General features: G+C 39.7%; 1 protein-coding gene across 4 annotated transcripts in view; it reads right to left on the bottom strand.

Annotated features, from left to right (window-relative positions):
* NSRP1 (nuclear speckle splicing regulatory protein 1) overlaps positions 1–23,449 on the bottom strand; it is a 65,992-nt gene that overhangs the window by 30,953 nt on the left and 11,590 nt on the right. The window lies entirely within an intron of this gene.

The raw sequence follows: 23,449 nt of genomic DNA, 5'->3' as shown, positions 1-23,449 counted from the left end.
GAATATTAGGCTAAGAAACTCCTAGAACACGCATGGAAAGGGTAAAAAGCTTAAAAACAGAAAAAAGCCACACGGTGCTGTATGTCTATAGTCCTAGCTACAGCCAGGAGGCTGAGGCAAGAGGATCACTTGAGCCCAGCAGTTTGAGGCACAGTGCACTATTACCATGCCTGTGAATAGCCACTGCGTTTCAGCTTGGGCAATATAATGAGACCCCGTATCTTAAAAACAAAACAAAAAAAGGTATAGTGATATGAAAGATATTTACATAACAGAAGACCCAGAGGAAGACACATAAACTAAACAGATTCAAAGAACTATTTGAATGACTGGTAATTTTCCAGAATTGGAGAAAAATATCATATTGAACAGGTTTTGAATGCAAAAGAGGACAGAGGACAAATAAAACACACACACCTGTATATACAACAACTAGATACATTATAATGAAATTTAAGAAAATCAAAGATAAAAAGAAAATTCTAAGAGCTTCCAACAAGGAAGAGTAGGTCACCTATAAAGGGGTACGATCAGAATGTCATCAAATATCTCATCAGCAACCTGGGATTTAAGAACAAGTAATCCATATTATGCACCACATGCCTGTACCAAAATATCTCACATATTCCATAAATATATACATCTACTTCACATTCACAAAATTTTTTTAAAAAAAGGTAGTAAATCTTAATTAACATTACCCAGATGGAGTAACTTTAAAGTGCTAATGGAAAGCACTTTGAACTAAAAAGTGTATATATCCAGAAAAACTATCATCAAAAGTAAAGATGTTTTAAGCACATAAAATCTCAGAAGGTCTGCCTCATAAAAGCCCTCTTTGAAAATAAAGGAAGTACAGGATGAATATCCCTAATCCAACAATCCCAAATCTAAAACTTTTCCAGTGTCAACAGTATGCTCAAAGAAGCATTTTGGATTTTTGGATTAGGAATGTTCAGCTATTAAGTATAATACAAATATTCCCAAATCTGAAAAAACCTGAAATCTGAAACACTTCTGGTCCCAAGCATTCATTTCTTTCTCTCTCTCTTTTTGTTTTTTTTTTTTTGAGACAGGGTCTCACTCTGTTGCCCAGGCTGGAGTTCAGTGGCATGATCATGGCTCACTGGAGCCTTGAGTTCCCAGGCTCAAACGATCCTCCTACCTTAGCCTCCCGAATAGCTGGGACTACAGGTATGTACCACTACACACGGATAATTTTTTAGTTTTTTGTAGAGACAGGGTATCACTGTGTTGCCCAGCTGTTCTTTAACTCCGGGGCTGAAGCAATTCTCCTGCCTCAGCCTCAGAAAGTGCTGGATTACAGGCACCAGCCACCACACCTGGCCCCAAGCATTTAGGAAAGGGATACTCAACCTGTACTCCCAATAATAATATTATGAGATACATGAAAGCTAAATACACAACTTAGTAAAACTTAATTTTTTTTTTTTTTGAGACAGGGTCTCACTGTGTTGCCCAGGCTGGAGTGCAGTGGTGCAATCACGACTGACTGTAGCCTCAAGCTCCCAGGCTCAAGCAATTCTCCCACCTCAGCCTTCCGAGTAGCTGGGACCACAGGCACCTGCCACCACGCCTGGCTTATTTTTTTATTTTTTGTAGAGATCTCAGTAAGTTACCCAGGCTGGTCTTGAACTCCTTCCTGGGTTTAAGAAATCCTCCTGCGTCAGCCTCCCAAAGTGCTGAGATTACAGCACACATGAGAGCCACCACACCTGGCCCTAATATTATCTTTAAAAATGAGACAAAAAACAACCATAACAATCCAGGACCAAATCTAGAGCAGGGCTATACAACTTTCTGAAATGGCTAAAATATTTACTTGTGCTGTCCAATATGCTAGCCACCAGTCATATGTGGCTATAGAACACATGAAATGTGGCTAATGTGACCAAGGAACTAATTTTTAAATTTTACTTAAGCTAAACAGCCTCTAAGACTACTGGCTATCATATTAACACAGATCCAGAGCAGGGGTCAGCAAATTTCCTCAAGGGACAAACGGTGAATACACAGGCTGATGGACCATGTGGCCTGTTGCATCTATTCATGTAGCACAAAATTAGCCACAGACAGACAAATGGCAAGGCTGTGTTCCAATAAAACTTTATTTTAAAACAGGATGTCAACATGAGACACAGTTTGCCAACACCTCATCTAGATGATATAAACACAGTGGCAAGGCAAGCAGCAAGTGGAAGAGAGGGAGAGAAGACAACCAGAAGGTAGCCAGAGTGTGCAATGGTACTTATGTTGAAGACAGTGGGTGACATAAAGATACTTACAACAACAATAAAAGAAACCAAACATATAAATCTAAGCATAGATTGGTTTGGGATAATGACCAAAATTATAACTGAAACACAGTGAAATGTGTACATTTCAAACGAGAAAAAGAAAATTCAACCTATTAAATGAAAGAGAGAGAGAAAAAAAGAAGACAAACTCTGGGATTGGATTTTTAAAAGATCCAGAAATAGGAGGTCTGTAAACAGAGTCTAAATACAATAGGATATAAAAATGCTGAAAATAGGCTGGGCACGGTGGTTCATGCCTGTAATCCCAGCACTCTGGGAAGCTGAGGCAGGCGAATTACTTGACGCCAGGAGTTTGAGACCAGCCTGGTCAACATGGCAAAACTCCATCTCTACTAAAAAATACAAAAATTAGCAGGGTGTGGTGGCACACGCCTGTAATCCCAGCTACTCAGGATAGCTGAGGCATGAGAATCATTGGAACCTGGGAGGCAGAGGCTGCAGTGCAGTGAGCTGAGATCATGCCACTATACTCCAGCCTGGGCAACACAGCAAGGCTCTGTCTCAAAAAAAAGGTGAAAATAAATGAGTGGGAAAAAATATGACAGGCAAATATGAATCAAAAGCTTGATAGTAATTATAAAATCAGGAAAAACAGAATTAAAGAGAAACATATGTGAAGAACAAAGTAGGGTACTAGATACTGAGGAACAGATCAAGAAGAAATAGCAATCATAAACATTTATGCTTTTAACAATGTATCTTTCAAGTAAATAAAGCAACACCAAGACAATCCAATGGGGAAAGAACAGTCTATTCAACAAACGGTGCTGGAACAACTAGACACGCATATGCAAAAGAATGAAGTTGGGCCCTTACCTTACCTTGCAAAAAATAACTTAAAATGGAGTTAATCTAAATGTTTACATTTAGCTAAAACTATAAAACTCTTAGAAGAAAACATCCAAGTAAATCTTTGTGACCTTAAATTAGACACACGACAAAATCTGTGTAGCTAAAACCAAAAGTCCAAATGACAAAAAAAAACAAAAACAAAAACAAAAAGAAACCTATTAGGCTGGGCACAGTGGCTCACGCCTGTAATCCTAGCACTTTGGGAGGCTGAGGCGGGCAGATCATGAAGTCAGGAGCTCAAGACCAACCTGCCTAACAGAGTGAAACCCTGTCTCTACTAAAAACACAAAAATTAGCCAGGCACAGTGGTGCACACCTGTAGTCCCAGGTACTTGAGAGACTGCGGCAGGAGAATCACTTGAACCCAGGAAGCAGAGGTTGCGGTGAGCTGTGATTGTGCCACTGCACTCCAGCCTGGGCAACACAGCGAGACTCCGTTTCAAAAGAAAAAAAAATTTATTTCAAATCTCATCAAAATAAATTGTTGCTTCAAAAGCCATCAAGAAAGTGACAAATAGGCTGGGTGTAGTGGCTCACGTCTGTAATCCCAGCACTTTGGGAGGCTGACGTGGGCAGATCATGATGTCAGGAATTCAAGAACAGCTTGGCCAACAGAGTGAAACCCTGTCTCTACTAAAAATACAAAAATTTGCCAGGCACAGTGGTGCGCACCTGTAGTCCCAGCTACTTGAGAGACTGAGGCAGGAGAATCACTTGAACCCGGGAAGCAGAGGTTGCAGTGAGCTGAGATCGCGCCATTGCAGTCCAGCCTGGGCAACACAGTGAGACTCCGTCTCAAAAAAAAACAAAAAAAAAATTATTTCAAATCTCATCAAAATAAATTGTTGCTTCAAAAGCCATCAGGAAAGTGACAAATTAGGCTGGGTGTGTGGCTCACGCCTGTAATCCCAACACTTTGGGAGGCCAAGGCACGCAGATCACCTGAGGTCGGGAGTTCGAGACCAGCCTGACCAACATTGAGAAACCCTGTATCTACTAAAAATACACAATTACCCCGGCATGGTTGCGCATGCCTGTAATCCCAGCTATTTGGGAGAATCACTTGAACCCAGGAGGTGGTGGTGGAGGTGAGCCAAGATTGTGCCACTGCACTCCAGCCTCAGTAACAAAAGCAAAACTCCGTCTCAAAAAAAATAAAAAAAGGAAAGTGACAACCCACAGAATGGGAAAAAACACAGTCGACTCTTGAACAATACAAGTTTGAACTGCATAGGTACATCTCTATGTAGATTTTAAGTAAAAGTTACACCCAGTGTGCCTGCCTCACCTTTCACCTCCTCCACCTCTTCTGTCTCTGGCACTCAGAAACAGTAAGACCAATCCCTCCTTCTCCTCCTCAGCCAGCTGAATGTGAAGATGATGATGAAGAGGAAAACCTTTATGATGATCCACTTCTACTTAATAAATAGGAAATATATTTTATTATATATCTTCCTTCTGATTTTCCTAGTAACATTTTTTAAAAATCTAGCTTAACTGTAAGAATACAGTACATAATACATATAAAAAGTGTGTTAGTTGTTTATCAATGAGGATTCCGGTCAACATTAGGCTACTGGTAGTTAAGTTTTGGGGTAGTCAAAAGTTTTCAACTGCACGGGTGTTGGTATCTCTAACCCCTGTATCGTTCAAGAATCAACTGTATTTGTAACCATATATCTATTATGGAACTTGCAGCCCATAAAGAATTCCTACAATTCAACAATAAAAAGACAAATAAACTAAAAAATGGACAGAGGAGTTGAACTTTTTTTTCAAAGAAGAAATACAAATTTATTTCAAAGAAGATATACAAATGGCCAAAAAGCACATGAAAAGGTGCTCAACATCATTAGACATTGGGGAAATGCAAATCAAACCCACATTCAAATACCACTTCATACCCAACAGGATAGCTAAAATAAAAAAAGAGTCACAAATGCTGATAAAGATGTGGAAACAGGCAAGTGTGGTGGCTCTTACCTGTAATCCCAGCATTTTGGGAGGCTGAGGCAGGCAGTTCACCTGAGGTCAGGAGTTCGAGACCAGTGTGGCCAACAGAGCAAAACCCCATCTCTACTAAAAATACAAAAATTAGCCAGGCATGGTGGCGGGCACCTATAATCCCAGCTACTCCAGAGGCTGAGGCAGGAGAATCACTTGAATCCAAGAGGTGGAGATTGCAGCCAGCCGAGATCGCGCCACTGAACTCCAACCCAGGTGACAGAGCGAGACTCCAAAAAAACAAAACAAAACAAAACGGCCAGGCGTGGTGGCTCATGCCTGTAATCCCAGCACTTTGGGAGGCCGAGGCGGGTAGATCACAAGGTCAAGAGATCGAGACCATCCTGGCCAACATGGTGAAACCCCGTCTCTACTAAAAACACAAAAATTAGCTGGGTGTGGTGACGTGCACCTGTAGTCCCAGCTACTTGGGAGGTTGCTGTGAGTCGAGGTTGAACCATTGCACTCTAGCCTGGCGACAGAGCAAGACTCCGTCTCAGAGCGGAAAAAAAAAAAAAAAAGATGTGGAAAAACTGGTGCCCTCGTACCCTGCTGGTGGAATTGTAAAATGGTATAGCCACTTTGGAAACATTCTTGCAATTTCTCAAAAAGTTAAAAGTAAAGTTACCATATGACGTAGCAATTCCACTCCTAGGTATGCACTCAGGAGAAGTGAAACATATACCCACACAAAAATTTGTATACCAGTGTTCACAGTAGCCTTACTCAGGAGTAATAATCAAAAAGTAGAAACAACAAAGATGACATGTATATCAACACAATGGAATATTACTCAGCCATAAAAAGGAATGATGTACTAATAAATGCTCACTGCAGCCTTGACCTCCTGGGCTCAAGTCATGCTCCTGCCTCAGCCTCCTGTGTGGCTGGGACCAGAGGCATGTGCCACAGGCATGTCCAATTAATTTTTAAATTTTTTTGCAGAGACAGGGTCTCACCATGTTTCCCAGGCTAGTCTTGAACTCCTGGGCTCAAGCAATTCTCCTGCCTCAGCCTCCCAAAGGGCTGGGATTACAGGCATGAGCCACTGCACCTGGCCTTGCTATGTGAATTTTATCTCAATAAAGTTTTTTAAATAAATGAATAAATAAAAAGCAGCAACTCTCAGAAATATAAGGACAGTAACTATTTTAGATGGCAATTTTAACTTACTCCTCTCTGAAACAAATAGATCAAGAATAAAAATATACATCAGATAATCTTATGTTCTTCAGTCATAACACAATAAAACATAAGAATAAAAACAAGAGCCAAGTGCAGTAGCTCAAACCTGTAATCCCAACACTTTGGGAGGCCAAGGTTGGAGGATCACTTGAGACCAAGAGTTCAAGACAAGCCTGGACAACACAGCAAGACCCCATCTCTATTTTTTTAAAGTAAAAATTAAATAAAATAATAGAAACAGCAATAAAAATATCCTTGAAAAAAACCAAACCTGTATGTCAAAACTAAAAGCTATACTTGTAAGTCTTCAGGTTAAACAAATCATAAAGGAAACTACAAAATATTTATAAACGTATAACAGTGAAAACACTACATGCCAAAACTTATGAGATACAGCTAAAATAGTACTCAAAAAGAAACTCGAGAAGACTGACAAGATAACCCAGGGAAGCAATAAGGATATGGGCAGAAATCAGAGAATAAATCAACAAAATATAGATGAACAAAATCAAAGGCTGGTTATTTGAAAAGATTTTGTGAGATGGACAAACTGTTGGCGAGATTAATCAAGAAAAGTAAAGAGATTCAAGTAACAATAGATGAAAGATTTAAAAAATACTATCGTGAACAATTAAATCTCAAAACCTGGGCAGAACAGATACATATTCTAAAAACTGTAAATCAGCCAATCCACAGCCCAAACTTAAAACCATCTCCTCTGGCCCCTAAGCCAGGAATCAACAGTCCTCTGCCTTCATTGCCCAGGGCCAGATATGAAAAAACTGGTGATCACCCCTACAGCCCAGAGGCAACTGACATGGTTCAAACTAGCCAATACTAAACTTTTTCCCTTTCTTTCCCATGAAAAATAAAATAATAAAGACTCTGAACTATGCTTTTCCTGATCCAAACTGGTTCTTCCCCATGTAGCCCTGCATAAAATGGCATGTCTCCTCCTGTCAGTAAACGTACATAACAGTAATGTTCTTTTAAAGGGCACTGGTCTCACTATGTTATTTGTCACCTCCATAAATTAAAATCCTACAGACATTTTTAGACAATAAACAAAGCCTTTTCCACTTATACACACAGATGTTTGAAAACCCTAAATCAAGCTTTAGTGAATTGAGTGAGTTCACTAGCATATTAAAAATGAAACATCCTGCTCAAAAGGATTTAAGCCAGAAATTCAAGAATGGTTTAACACTTAAAAATGTATCAATCTAATAAACCATATTAATGAAACACAGGAGAAAAACGACTTAACTAGCTCAATAAATTCAGGAAGGCATTTAGTACCTATCTGTAATTTATAAAAAATTGTCAGGCTAAGTGTGGTGGCTCACGCCTGTAATCCTAGCACTTTGGGAGGCCGAGGCGGGCGGATTACTTGAGGTCAGGAGTTTGCGAGACCAGCCTGGCCAACATGGGGAAACCTACCAAAAATACAAAAAATTAGCTGGGCATGGTGGTGCATGCCTGTAATCCCAGCTACTCCAGAGGCTGGGACAGGAGAATTGCTTGAACCCGGGAGGCAGAGGTTGCAGGGAACTGAGGTTGCACCATTGCACTCCAGCCAGGGGGACAAGAGTGAAACTCGGTCTCAAAAAAACAAAACAAACAAACAAACAAAAAAAAACAAGAAGAAAAGTTGGTCAGTTAACTATGAATATAAGAGTTCTTTAACTTAAAAAACTCTGGCCGGGTGCAGTGGCTCACACTTGTAATCCCAGCACTTTAGGAGGCTGAGGTGGGCAGATCTCCTGAGGACAGAAGTTCAAGACCAGCCTAGTCAACATGGTGAAACTCCGTCTCTACTAAAAATACAAAAATTAGCTGGGGCATGGTGGCGGGGGCCTGTAATCCCAGCTATTCAGGAGGCTGAGGCAGCAGAATCACTTGAACCCAGGAGGTGGAGGTTGCAGTAAGCCGAGATCGTACCATTGCATTCCAGCCTGGGCAAGAGCAAAACTCCATCTCAAAGAGAAGAAAAAGAAAAAGTCTATATACCAAAAGCCAATAACAAAAATCAAACTTAATGAAAAAACTTCAGAAGCATTCCACTTAGGATAGACACGTCAGAATGCCCACTAAGGACATTTTTCAACATACTACTGAAACCTTGTCTAATAAAGTAAAACAGGAAAAATAAATAGAGGTATAAGGATTAGAAGAGATGAAGCAGATCGTGTAGACAAACTATTACAGTAAATATGATTAGGCTCAGGTGTGGTGGCTCATGCCCGTAATCCCAACACCTTGTGAAGCCCAGGTGGGCAGATTGCTTGAGGCCAGCCTGGCCAACAGGGCAAAACTCCATCTCAACTAAAAATGCAAAAATTACCTGGGCATGGTGCTGCACGCCTGTAATCCCAGCTACTCAGGAGGCAGAGGTGGCAGTGAGCCAAGATTGCGTCACTGTAGGCCAGCCTGGGGGACAGAGCAAGACTCTTAAAAATATATATACTCCTAAAAATATGGTACCACTCACAGTAGCTACAAAATGTAGGAAGTATCTAGGAATTAAACTACAGATAAGGCACAGGACCTTAATGGGGTAAAAAATTACCTCATAAAAAAAGTCTAGGAGGGGTGTGGTGGCTCACACCTATAATCCCAACACTTTGGGAGGCCAATGTGGGAGGACTGCTTGAGCCCAGGAGTTTGAGACCAGCATGGGCAAGATAGCAAGACACTGTTTCTATTTAAAATTTAAAAAGTCTAAATGAAGGAAGAACTATACCACACTAACATGTAGTTCCTTCAAGACTAATATAACTTATAAATCCAAGGCAGTTCCAATACAAATCTCAGAATAGTTTTAATTTTGAAGGAATTTCACTAACTTTATCTATATAAGAATAAAAGTCCACAAATAGTTTGATCAAGTTTGAAAAAGAAGTGTAGAGTAGGGTGCTCACCCAACTAGATACACTAAGTTATAGTAATAATAAAAAAAGATGTTTTGGTCAAGCACAGTGGCTCACACCTATAACCCCAGCAGTTTGAAAGGCCAAGGCAAGAGAACTGCTTGAGGCCAGGAGTTTGAGACCAGCATCAGTAATATGGCAAAACTCCAATTCTACAAAAACACAAAAATTAGCCAGGCATGGTGGCATGCACCTGCAGTCCTAGCTACTTGGAAGACAGAAGTGGGAGAATTGCTTGAGCCCCATACATCGAGGCTACAGTGAGCCATGGTCATGCCTCTGCACTCAAGCCTGAGGAACAGAGTGGGACCTTGTCTAAAACAAAACAAACTATGTTTTGGCACAGCAACATATAAAAATAAAACAGGAAAGCTTAGCAGCAGTTTCATGGATATATGTAAATGCATACAGCATGATGAAGATAACCCACAAATCAGGAAAAAAATGCATCCACTATTTGTGGATGGTACTGTAAAAATTGTCTCCAAAAGAAAAGGTAAATAAATAAAGTGCTGATGAGAATAACAACAGAGGCCACCAATGAAAATGTAAACTGATACAGCCATTTCAGAAAGTGGTTAGTGAAATAATTTTGTTTTTTGAGATGCAGTCTTGCTCTGTTGCCAGGCTGGAGTGCAGTGGCGTGATCTCAGCTCCCTACAACCTCCACCTCCCGGATTCAAGTGATTCTCCTGCCTCAGCCTCCCGAGTAGCTGGGACTACAGGTGTGTGCCACTACGTCCAGCTAATTTTTGTATTTTTAGTAGAGACAGGGTTTCACCATATTGGCCAGAATGGTCTCAATCTCTTGACCTTGTGATCCACCCAGCTTGGCCTCCCAAAGTGCTGGGATTACAGGTGTGAGCCACTGTGCCCGGCCTCAGTGCAATAATTTATATACATATCCTATGATCTAGAAATCCCTCTCCTAAATATATACTCCCACAGAAACTGTTGCACGGGTTTCTACTGGGACTTGTATGATAATTTTTTTAAATAACATCACTGTGGTAGCAGGGAACTGAAGTGTTTATCTCAGAAGGAACGGAATAGGTAAAATACAGTAGATGTATATGCTGTAGTTAAAAACAATTAACTAGGTATACATATTGTAATGCAGTATGGACTTAAAAAATGACATAATGCAGTACATCTATGTTTATAAAATCGTGTACTCAAAACAAAACATAATTTAAAAGTATACACAGATATTTAAGTAGCATATATATCAAACACATCAGCACATATATCAAACACAGATATCCAAGCAGCACATATATATATTCAAAGGGGAATGAGAGGGGATCAGAAGAGGAAAATTAATAAAGAAGAAAAGAGCTTTGTGCAGGCTGGGCTGATGATAGGAGTGTGCGCCTTGAAATGAGAAGTATGACTAACAATTCTCTGAACATGTTTCAAAAAAGAAGTGTATTGTATGCATAGGCATAACAGTTCTTTCCTTTGTAAAAGAGATGTCGTACTTCCAAAAAGACAGATATATCTATATCGACATACAGATGTGTGTGTCTATACATATACATACCCATACAGTTGCAAATACATATATAAATTCCATGAAGGATGCAGTTTGAAAATAATCTTAAATTGCCGGGCACGGTGGCCTCACTCCTGTAATCTCAGCACTTTGGGAGGCTGAGGTGGGCAGATCGCCTGAGATCAGGAGTTTGAGACCAGCATGGCCAACATGGAAAAACCATGTCTCTACTAAAAATACAAAAATTAGCTGGGCATGGTGGTGCATGCCTGTAATCCCAGCTACTCAGGAGGCTGAGGCAGGAGAATCTCTTGAACCTGGGAGGCAGAAGTTGCAGCGGGCAGATTGTGCCACTCCACTCCAGTCTAAGCAATAGAGTGAAACTCTGTCTCAAAAAAAAAAAAAAACAAAAAAAACTTACATGCCTGTGTGATAATTGCTCTGAGGTTAAAAAACAAACAACAAAAACCATAGCAAAAGGTGGGAGAAGCATAAAGGGGTTGTGAACAGGAGGGTAATTTTAGATTGCTCATGAGGAAAATAGTATAGTTCCCTGACACTCGCATATAGTCTAAGATACTGATTAAAGGGAAAAAAATCAGAATATGTTTTTCAATATTCTGTAATGTTAGCCAAAAATCGTGGTAGAAAAACAAATATTTACTATTTTTAAAAATTATTTAAAAAATGTTTGTGGATACATGGTAGATGCATACATTTATGGAGTACAAGAGATGTTTTGATACAGGCGTGCCATGTGAAATAAGCACATCATGGAGAATGGGGTATCCATTCCCTCAAGCTTTTATACTTAGTTATAAACAATTCAATTACATTCTTTCAGTTATTTTAAAATATACAAGTTATTATTGACTAGTCACCCTACTGTGCTATCAGAAATGCAAATATTTAATAAGCTTTAGTGAAAACATATATACTAGAATTAATGACATGTTTTCCAATTATTGCTTAATTAACCAATAAAAGAAAAACTCCGTAAGTTTGTTCCAGCTAGAAACACAAACTTATTTTCAAAAGGAACATCATTAACTATGTTGGTAACAACTAGCACACTTATAATGAACAGTCAAAGGTCTTACAACCTTTTCTACACAGGCCAAATTTTAATGAAAAACACTTAGTATTTTTTTCAAGAGACAAGCAATAGTTTGGCACCTAATATATAATCACAATGACCAAGTCAGGTGTGCAGTGTCCCCAGTACAGACTTTATTAGAGTTCAGTTATAAATATACAATCTCTTGACACTAAAGATGTAGTTCTTGCAGATAAAGCCCAAAGGCAGGAAATGAATCTCCTTCCAAATGCTGCTTCTTATCTTTAAAGTAACCTCAAATTATTACTAAACTAATAAAGTAATTTTGCTTCAGAAAGTGATCTGATCTATTTTATTTTCAGCTTTTGATAAATTCAAGAGTGAGATGAGGGATTATTGCTTTTTGTCTGACAACACACACTGAAACACAACATGAAAATAAAGGAAAAACTTTATTTTAATGACTTTTATGGTAAAGCTGGAATGGGTAATATCAAAGCCTGTCAGTATATGGAAGCAGATGTGTATGGTTTTGGAGAAACACAAAGCTAATTTTGTTATTTAACTTCATAAATTTGGAAGTAAAGCTTATATTACCTTCTAATTAGAAATCGTCAAACAGGTTGAGTAAAAAGAGTGCAATGAGATTGTACACAAACCAAAAAAAACAATAACTCAAAAATGTAATTATGGACATTACTGCCTTATTTATGGAATTTTTCTAATATAATGGTACATAGTGAATGGCCACAAACCCAAATTGGCGATCAAGATTCTATTAAAAGGTCATTAAAAAGCCAGGCTACCAAATACGACAAACACAAAGTGGGATGGAGACAACACAGGAAACTTTCAGGCCACTAATGATGAATAATAATTACTGCACAGATATAATTATTATTGTAGCAATATAGCTACCACTTATTGCACTTCTGTGTCATGCACTGGACTACACACTTAAGATACTGTTTCTAATACTTAGGTCGGGTGAGGTTCCAGCACTTTGGGAGACTGAGTTGGGAGGATCATTTGAGACCAGGAGTTCCAAACCAGCCTGGGAACATAGCAAGACTTCATTTCTATAATTTTTTTTTTTTTTTAATTAGCCAGGTGTGGTGGCACATGCCTATATTCCCAACTACTCTGGAGACTGAGGTGGGAGGATCACTTGAGCCCAGGAGTTCGAGGCTGCAGTGAGCTATGACAGAGCCACTACACTCCCGCCTAGGCAACAAAGCAAAACCCACCCCGCCCCATCTCTAAAAAAATAAAATACATTTAAAAAAAATTTTTTTTTTCTGAGACAGAGTCTCACTCTGCCACCCAGGGTGGAGTGCAGTGGCGCAATCTCAGCTCACTGCAAGCTCCGCCTCCTGGGTTCACGCCATTCTCCTGCCGCAGCCTCCCAAGTAGCTGGGACTATAGGCACCCGCCACTGCGCCCGGCTAATTTTTTGTATTTTTAGTAGAGACGGGGTTTCACCATTCACAGGATGGTCTCAATCTCCTGACCTTGTGATCTGCCCGCCTTGGCCTCCTAAAGTGCTGAGATTACAGGCGTGAGCCACTGCGCCCGGTCATAAAATAGATTTTTAAAAATGTAATGAGTCTTTACATATCTAACATAGTTTTGAAATACATAAACGTAAAACTTATTTCAAAAGAGAGATATTTAAAACACTATAACCATAGTGGAAAACTATCACACCACACAGATAAAAAAAAAATCATGTAGACCAGTGAGAAAGGATATAGATGTGAATAACAGCATTAAGGTTGGACAAGAGATACAAACTCAGATTGCTTGCAAGGTACAGAGATACAGCCTCTTGTAATAGAGTAGGGAGTGGAAGAAACTACAGCTAGTCAAAGAGAGCAAGCCTCACCTGAAGACAGTCACATTTTTAAAATTTTTTTGAGACAGTCTCACTCTGTTGCCCAGGCTGGAGTGCACTGGTGTAATCTCGGCTCACTGCAACCTCCACCTCCTGGGCTCAAGTGATCCTCCCACCTCAGCCTTCCAAGTAGCTGGGACTACAAGTGCGGGCCACCACGCCCAGTTAATTCTTTGTATTTTTAGTAGAGATGAGGTTTCACCACATTGCCCAGGCTGGTCTTGAACTCCTGGGCTCAATGAATCAGCCCACTTTGGCTCCCACAGTGCTGAGACGACCAGCATAAGCCACTGCGCCTGGCCGATATTCACATTTTTAAAGTTTCAAAAATTGCCACGACAACCAATTTGCTTGTGACCAATTAATAAACAAAGCACAAATATATACACAAATACATATTCAAACGTACATAAGTATGTAAATGTATATCGTACTTTAAAGAAAACAGGAAAAACATTCATTTCAAACATAGATGAATTGTCACAAAATGTGACCATGTATTAAGATACTAAGAAAATGTCAAAAAACTACAAAAAACAGAAGTCACATGGGCCATAGACATGTTTACAGACAAAATGAGTTAGGATTAACAGCAAAAAGTGGAGGAAAAAGGCCAAATATTTGAAAATTAAAAGCATAATTCTAAATGTTTTGTATTAAAAACAGAGAATCAAAACAAAAATTACAAATTATGTCTAAAAAAATACACAATGTGGTCACTAAATAAAAGCCTGTGGCATGCACTCAACGCAGCACTGAAGAAAAATTTACAGCTATTAATAAATTTCTTAGAAAAAAATTGAAGAATTTAAAAGAGAACTAATATCAAAGAAAGATTATATAGAGATAATAAAGATAAAAAAGTAATAAAATAGAAAACTAAAAGACAGTGGACAATGAATAATCAAAAAGCTGATTCCAGCTAGGTGTGGTGGGTCACACTCATAATCCCTTTGGGAGATCAAAGCAGAACTGCTTGAGCCCAGGAGTTTAAGACCAGCCTGGGCAACATAGCAAGACCTCATCTCCACAAAATAATTTTTTCTTTTAAATTAGCCAGACGTGGTGTCACATGCCATAATCCCAGCTACTCAGGAGGCTGAGGTGGGAGGACTACCTGAGCCCAGGAGGTCATGGCTACACAGTGAGACTCTGTCTCTAAATAAATGTAAATAACCAAAATTAGCTGAAAAAGTAAAATGTGGGGCCGGGCGCAGTGGCTCACGCCTGTAATCCCAGCACTTTGGGAGACTGAGGAGGGCGAATCACGAGGTCAGGAGTTCGAGACCAGCCTGACCAATGTGGTGAAACCCCGTCTCTACTAAAAATACAAAAATTAGCTGGGCATGGTGGTGCACACCTGTAATCCCAGCTACTCAAAAGACTGAGGCAGGAGAACTGCTTGAGCCTGAGAGGCAAGGGTTGCAGTGAGATAAGATCACACCACTGCACTCCAACCTGGGCCACACAGTGAGACTCATCTCAAAAAAAAAAAAAAAAATCTGAACAATTAAAAAAAAAGAAGAAACTGAAATAGTGAAGGACTAATTCCAAATATATTACCTTTAACAAAAGTTCTGTTAACTGTCCTAAAACAGAGGTTCACAAATATTTTGGTCTCTTTCATACTCTTTTAAATTATTGAGGACCCAAATAGCTTTTGTTTATAAGCATGGATTTAGCTGTCAATATTTATCATAGTGGAAATTAAAAGAGAAAATTTTAAGTTATTAATTAACTATAAAATAACCCATTTCATGCTAATAACATTCTTATCAAAGGTTATAAAACTAGTTATGAAAAACAACTAGTTTCAAAAAATTAGAAAAGTCAAAGTATTTTGTATTTTTGCAAATCTGTTAACAAATGATTGCTGAATTCTAATATGTGCTCTGTGCTCAATTATAATATCACATGTAAGCAGCCTCTGGAAAACACCGTATACCTGTGAGACTACAAGAGTAAAAAGCAAATAATGTCTTTTTTTTTTGAGACGGAGTCTCGCTCCATCGCCCAGGCTGGAGTGCAGTGGTGTGATCTCGGCTCACTGCAAGCTCTGCCTCCCGGGTTCACGCCATTCTCCTGCCTCAGCCTCCTGAGTAGCTTGGACTACAGGTGCCCGACATCACGCCTGGCTAATTTTTTGTATTTTTAGTAAAGACGGGGTTTCACCATGTTAGTCAGGCTGGTCTCGATCTCCTGACCTTGTGATTCGCCCGTCTCAGCCTCCCAAAGTGCTGGGATTATAGGCATGAGCCACCGCGCCCAGCCTCAAATAGTGTCTTAGTATTCCTGTGAAAAAGTTTTGGTTTTGCAGATCCTAAATAATTCCCAAGGGCTACCCCCATTTCACACCTGAAGAGTCATTGTTCTAGAGGAAAAAAAAGAAAGAAAGCAAAATCAACACCAGATTAGAATAGCACAAGAAAACCATAGGCCAATGCAACTTAATAGCAAACACACTGTACATAAAAATTTGTGTCAAAATGGATTAAAGACCTAAACATAAGGGCTAAAACTAAAAAAACTCTTGAAAGAAAACAGAAAGCTTAATGAAACTGGATCTGGTAATGATTTCTTAGATATGACACCAAAAGCAGAGGTAACAAAAAAATTGATAAACTGGATCAGCATAATTAAAAACTTGTGCAGGAAAGGACCCTTCCAACAGAGTGAAAAGGCAACCCACACAAAGGAGAAAATATCTGCATATCATATATCTGGATACACGGATTGATATAAGAACTCCTACAACTCAACAAGAACAAAAACCCTGATTAAAAAATGGGCAAAGACAGCTGGGTACGGCGATTCATGCCTGTAATCCCAGCACTTTGGGAGGCTGATGCAGGTAGATCACGAGGTCAGGAGATTCAGACAATCCTGGCTAACACAGTGAAACCTCGTCTCTGCTAAAAATACAAAAAATTAGCTGGGCGTGGTGGCAGGCGCCTATAGTCCCAGCTACTCGGGAGGCTGAGGCAGAAGAATGGCATGAACCCAGGAGGCGGAGCTTGCAGTGAGCCGAGATTGTGCCACTGCACTCCACCTTGGGCGACAGAGCAAGACTCCGTCTCAGGGAACAAAAAATAAAAATAAAAATAAAAATAAAAGGGCAAAGACTTGAGATACCACTTCATACCCCTTAGGATAGCTACTATCAAATAAAACAGTCAATACCAAGCGCTGTGAATGGATGTAGAGAAATTGGAACTTGTGTGTATTGCTGGTAGGAATGTAAAATGATATAGCCACTGTGGTGGTTCCTCAAGACTGAAACAGTCCTCAAAAACTTAAACACAGAATTACCATATGATCCAACAATTCCCCACCACCACCCAAAGTATACAGTTGGCCTTCCGTATCTGTGGGTTCCATCTACATGGATCCAACCAACCATGGTTTGAAAATATTTGGGAAAAAAAACTGTGCCTGTACTGAAGATGTACAGGATTTTTCCTTGCTATTATTCCCTAAACAATAGAGTATAACTATTTACACAGCATTTACATTGTATTAGGTATTACACGTAATCCAGAGATGATTGAAAGTATATGGGAGAACATGCATAGGTTATGTGCAAATACTATGCCATTTTATATCAAGGACTTGGACATTCACAGATTTTCATATCTGTGGGAGGAAGGACCTCAAATCAGTCCCCCACAGACACCAAGGGACAACTGTACACTCAAAAGAACTGAAGGCAGGAAATGAAATGAAGACTTGTGTAGCCATGTACATAGCAGCATTATTCACAATAGCCAAAAGGTCCAGGTACGGATGAACAGATTAAACAAAATGTGACACACATATACAATGGAGAAGGAAATTCTGACACATGCTATACCGTGGATGAACCCTGAGGATATTATGCTAAGTGAAATATAACCCTGTCACAAAAAGACAAATACTATATGATTCCATGTATATGAAGTATCTGGAATGGTCAAATTTATAGACACAAAGTAGAATGGTGGTTGCTAAGGACTGAGCAGGGCATGGGGGAAGGGGAGTATAACGAGTATATAGTTTCAGTTTGTGAAGATAAAAAAGTTCTCAAAGTAGACCATGGTAATAGTTGAACAACAGTGTAAATGCATTTAATGCTACTGAACTACACGCTTAATGCTTAAATGGTAAATTTTATGTTATGCATATTTTACAATTTAAAAAACAGCAAATAAAATCCAGTCGCACATTTAAAGAATAATACACCAAGACTAAGTCCAGTTTATTCTAGTATTTTAGAGTGGTTTCACTTTTCAAAAAAATCTATCAATGTAATTCACAATAGTAACAGATACTGAAAAAAGAGCTGACAAAATTCAATCCCTAATTAAAATGTTTAGCAACTAAAGTTATTGGTCAATTTTGATAATTGATCCTGTGTTAACAAACATCACCAAAGTCTCAAGGCTTACAACACAAAGATTTATTTCTCACTCATGCTACATGTCCACTGTGGACAGCCGTGGCTCCTCACTGTCTTCATTCTAGGACTGAAGCTGAAGGCACAGTACCTATATGCAACATACTGTTCAAATGGCAGAGGGGCAAAAAGCAATGACTTAATCAGGCAACGACTCCTGAAGTTTTGCTCAGATACAGCATACATCACTTCCACTGGCTAAAGCAAGCCTCACGGCTAAGCCTGATATCAAGAAGGTAGGAAGTATATTCTCTCACAGGGATGGGCACCTGATAGAAGGACTCTATAAAGACAGACTCAGTAAAGAGGATTGCCCAATAGTTGTAAACAAGATTTGGGAATGACAAATCTACAATACAGGAAAACTCCCTTAATTTGAAAAAGGATATTTACCATGAACCTACTGTGAATAGCATACTTAATGGTGAAACATTAGAAATACCTTCATAAGGTATTAAAATATTAATTAATATTAAAATCATTTTCAGGTAATATGATCACCTACCCAGAAAATCCAGAGGATTTTTAACCTATTATTACAACTAATGAAAGAGTTTAGCAAGGTGCTCAGATACTATATCCACATACAAAAAAAATCCTTAGATATATACATAAAATATGACATATGTACAAATGTGTGTGTGTATATAATTACTTTTGCTGTGTATCAGCAATAAATGCTTAGAAAATGTAATAACTTTAAAAGATCCCAATCAACCATATGGATTATTAAGTCAATCAGCTTTTAACCTCAGGCAAGTTATTTAAACTTTCTGCCTGTTTCCTCAACTGTAAAATGAGAATAATGACATCTTATTTCACTGATTCTAAAACACAGATTCTTCATATCTTAACCTCTCAGAAATCAATGACTTCTTAAAAAAATGCTGTCACCCAGGAAGCAATAATGATGTTCTGTCTGAAAAGTTTTCATTGACACTTTCTGGTAACACCAAGAAAGCATCAATATCAAAGCATCTTAGATTTGATAAAATATGGTAAATCAATTAACACATGATTACATGAGATAATTCATACCAAACACGTAAAGCCATGCCTAACATACACAAAGTGCTCAATAAACTTTAGCTTTTCTTATTCTTTGTCCTATCATATATTAAAAGAGATTATAATGCTAGAGTAATTGAAATAATACGGTATTGAAGGAGGATTAAAGAAAAAAAATCAATGAAACAGAATAGTCCAAAGAAACAAACCTACATATTTATGGAAACTTAATATATAATAAATAAGCCATTTTTATGTCAGTGGGGAAAGCCCAGACTGGTAGTTCTCAATCATATCATACCCAATACTCTTTTTGTTTTTGTTTTTAATTTTGAGACGGAGTCTTGCTCTGCCTCCCAGGTTCAAGCAATTCTCCTGCCTCAGCCTCCCAAGTAGCTGGGACTACAGATGTGCACCACCACACCCAGCTAATCTTTGTATTTTTAGTAGAGAGGGGGTTTCGTCATGTTGGCCAGGATGGTCTCAAACTCCTGACCTCAGGCGATCCACCCGCCTTGGCCTCCCAAAGTGCTGGGATCACAGGCGTGAGCCACCACTTGAGCCTGGGACACCAAGGCTACAGTGGGCCACGATCACAAAAATGAAATAAAATAAGCAGTTTTTCATCTATATGCATGTTCAGAGGGATTTCACCTATATGAATCGGGGCATGAGATGCACAGTTATCTACCACCTCTGGTCCTCATCAAAAACTGGTGCCAGCACCGGGCATGGTGGCTCACACCTGCAATCCCAGCACTTTGGGAGGCTGAAGCAGGTCACAAGGGCAGGAGATCGAGACCATCCTGGCTAACATGGTGAAACCCTGTCTGTACTAAAAACACAAAAAAATTAGACAGGTGTGGTGGCGGGCGCCTATAGTCCCAGCTACTCCGGAGGCTGAGGCAGGAGAATGGCGTGAACCCGGGAAGTGGAGCTTGCAGTGAGCCGAGATCGCGCCACTGCACTCCAGCCTGGGCGACAGAGCAAGACTCCGTCTCAAAAACAAAACAAAACAAGAAACTGGTGCCAACAACATCCTACCTAAGATAGCTGTGATAAGCGCCAGGCATGGTGGCTCACACCTATAGTTCCAGCACTTTGGGAGGCTGAAGTGGGTGGATCACTTGAGCCCCAGGAGTTCAAGACCAGCCTGGGCCAACATGGTGAAACCCTCTCTACAAAAAAACACAAAAATTAGCTGGGCATGGTGGCATGTGCCTGTAGTCCCAGCTACTCAGCAGGCTGAAATGGGAGGATTGCTTGAGTCCTGGACGCAGAGGTTGCAGTGAGCTGTGACTGCACCACTGCACTCCAGCCTAGGAGACAGAGTAAGACCCTGTCTCAAACAAATAAATAAGTATAAATAAATACAATTGTGATAAGCAAAAGTCACTCCACAAATTTCTGAACGTCCTCTTGAAGTAGCAACATACCCACTGAAAACCCTTGGGATAGACTACTAAAAAAAAAAAAAATATATATATATATATATATATATATATAAAACATGTATATATCTCCAGACAATGGGATATCCTCTAATCTCCTCAAAACATTCCTAGGTCACTGGAAGGCAAAGTTGTGTAATTTCACATGATAAAAAGCACATTTGACCACAACTTCTATTGGTGTTCCCTTTCCAAATAATAAACAAGATTGACCCTTTGAAGTCAACCTGATCTTTACCAGTCCCCTACTAACTCCTTTTCTATTGTTTCTGAAATCCATTCTCTGAAACTTTGGAAATTCCATGATGAACAAACTAACTCTCAGAGGGAGTACATTAAATTGTTTAAAAGCATTGACTTTAATCAAGCAGACCTGGATTCAAAATTTAGCTCTATTATCTAAGTACTCTGTGTATGCTATGGACCAGCTAACTTCTTGACACCCTAGGTTTCCTTAGCTGTAAAATCTCTCGTTTTTCCTTAACTGCTTCTCTTTCAGCCGAAACCTACACAAATTCTCTCTATCCTAAGACAACAACAAAAAGGAAAATTACATTGACTGTACCATTATAGGCATTCTTTGTTTTATTGTGCTTCACCGGTACATTTTATTACAAATTGAAGTTGTGTGGCAACCCAACACTGAGTAAGTCTATCAGTGCCATTTTTCCAACAGCATGTGTTCACTTCATGTCAGTGTGTCACATTTTGGTAATTCTCACAATATTTCAAACTTTTTCACTATTACATGTTACAATGATCTATAATCAACAATCTTTGGTGTTACTAATGTATCTGCTTGGGTAAGCCATGTACCATGCCCAGATAAAATGGGTAACTTAACTGACAAATGTGTGTGTTCTGACTGCTCCACCAACCGGTGTTCTCCTCTCTCCCCCTCCTCAGGCCTTCCTATTCCCTGAGCCACAATACTGAATGTAGGTCAACTAATAACCCTACAATGGCCTTTAAGTGTTCAAGTGAAAGAAAGTGTAGCAGGTTTCTTACTTTAAATCAAAAGCTGGAAATGATTAAGCTTACTGAGGAAGGCATGCTGAAAGGTGAGACAGGCTGAAAGCTAGGCTTCTTGCAGCCAAACAGTCAAGTTCTGAATGCAAAGGAAAAGTTACTGAAGGAAATTAAAAGTTGCTACTCCAGCGAACACATGAATGATAAGAAGGCAAACAGCCTTATTGCTGATATGGAGAGAATTTCAGTAGTCTGAAGAGAAGATCAAACTAGCCACTATGTTCCCTTAAGCCAATTCAGAAGCTACTGTAAGTTATCCAGAAAACCTAACTAGGACCATCAATGAAAGTGGCTACACTAAACAACAGATTCTCAATGTAGACAAAACAGCCTTCGATGGGAAGATGATGCCATCTAGGACTTTCAAAGCCCAAGAGAAGTCAATGCTTGGCTTCAAAGCTTCAAAGGCTGACTCTCATCGAGCATCTGAAAAATGCTAGGGTCCTTAAGAATTATGCTAAATCTACTCGCCTGTGCTCTACAAATGAAACAACAAAGCCTAGATGACAGTACATCCATTTACAGCTTGGTTTACTGAATATTTTAATCCCGTCATGGAGACCCACTGCTCGAAAAAGAAGATTCCTTTCAAAATACTGCTCACTGACAATGCATCGGGTTATCAAGAGCTCTGACAGAGATGTACAAGGAGACGAATGTTGTTTTCAGGTCTATCAACACACTATCCATTATGGAGCAAATGGTTCAAGGAGCAATTCTGACCTTCCAGTCTTACTTATGAAATACATGTCAAGGCCAGGTGTGGTGGCTCATACCTGTAACCCCAGCACTTTGGGAAGCCAAGGCGGGTGAATCGCTTGAGCCCAGGAGACCATACTGGGCAACATGGTGAGACCCCTGTCTGTACCAAAATAAACAAAAAAAACCAAAACATAGCCGGCTGTGGTGGTCAGTGCCTGTGGTCCATGCTACTCGGGAGGCTGAGGTGAGAGGATTGTTTGAGCCCAGGGGCAGAGGTTGCATGGACTCAAGATTGGACCACAGAACTGCACCCACAGTGACAAAGCAAGACCTTGTCTCAAAAAAAAAAAAAAAAAAAATACATTTCTTAAACTCTACAGCTTAAGAAATGGGTGGGCAAGTAAACTGAAAACCTTCTGAAAGAAATTCATCAGTCTAGAAGTCATTAAGAACACTTGTGATTCATGGGAAGAGGCCAAACATCATTAATATGAGTTTGGAAGAAGCTGATTCCAACCCTCATGAATGACTGAGGGCTTCAAGACTTCAGTAGACGAAGTGGCTGCAGATGGGGCAGAATTAGCAAGAGAACTAGAATTACAAATGGAGTCTGAAGATGTGACTGAACTGCTCATGATAAAACTTGAACTGATGACAATCTCATGATTAAACTTGAATTGATGACAACTTTATTCTACTGGATGAGCAAAGAAAAAGGTTTCTTTTCTTTTTGAGACAGTCTCGCTCTGTCGCCCAAGCTGGGGTGCAGTGGCATGATCTTGACTCACTGCAACCTCCACCTCCTGGGTTCATGCGATTCTCCGCCTCAGCCTTCTGAGTTGGTGGGATTATAGGCGCGTGCCACCATGCCTGGCTAACTTTTCTATTTTTTAGTAGAGACGGGGTTTCACCATATTGGCCAGGGTTGTCTTGAACTCCTAACCTCAGGTGATTCGCTTACTTCAGCCTCCCAAAGTGTCGGGATTACAGGTGTGAGCCACTGCACTGGTTTCTTTTTTTTTTTTTTTTGAGACGGAGTCTCGCTCTGTTGCCCAGGCTGGAGTGCAGTGG

This window comes from Mandrillus leucophaeus, unplaced genomic scaffold, assembly GCF_000951045.1.
Source record: "Mandrillus leucophaeus isolate KB7577 unplaced genomic scaffold, Mleu.le_1.0 Scaffold379, whole genome shotgun sequence".
Classification (NCBI taxonomy): Eukaryota; Metazoa; Chordata; class Mammalia; order Primates; family Cercopithecidae; genus Mandrillus; species Mandrillus leucophaeus.
The sequence above is the reverse complement of the archived record's forward strand: the minus strand, read 5'-3'. Positions and strand labels throughout refer to the sequence as shown.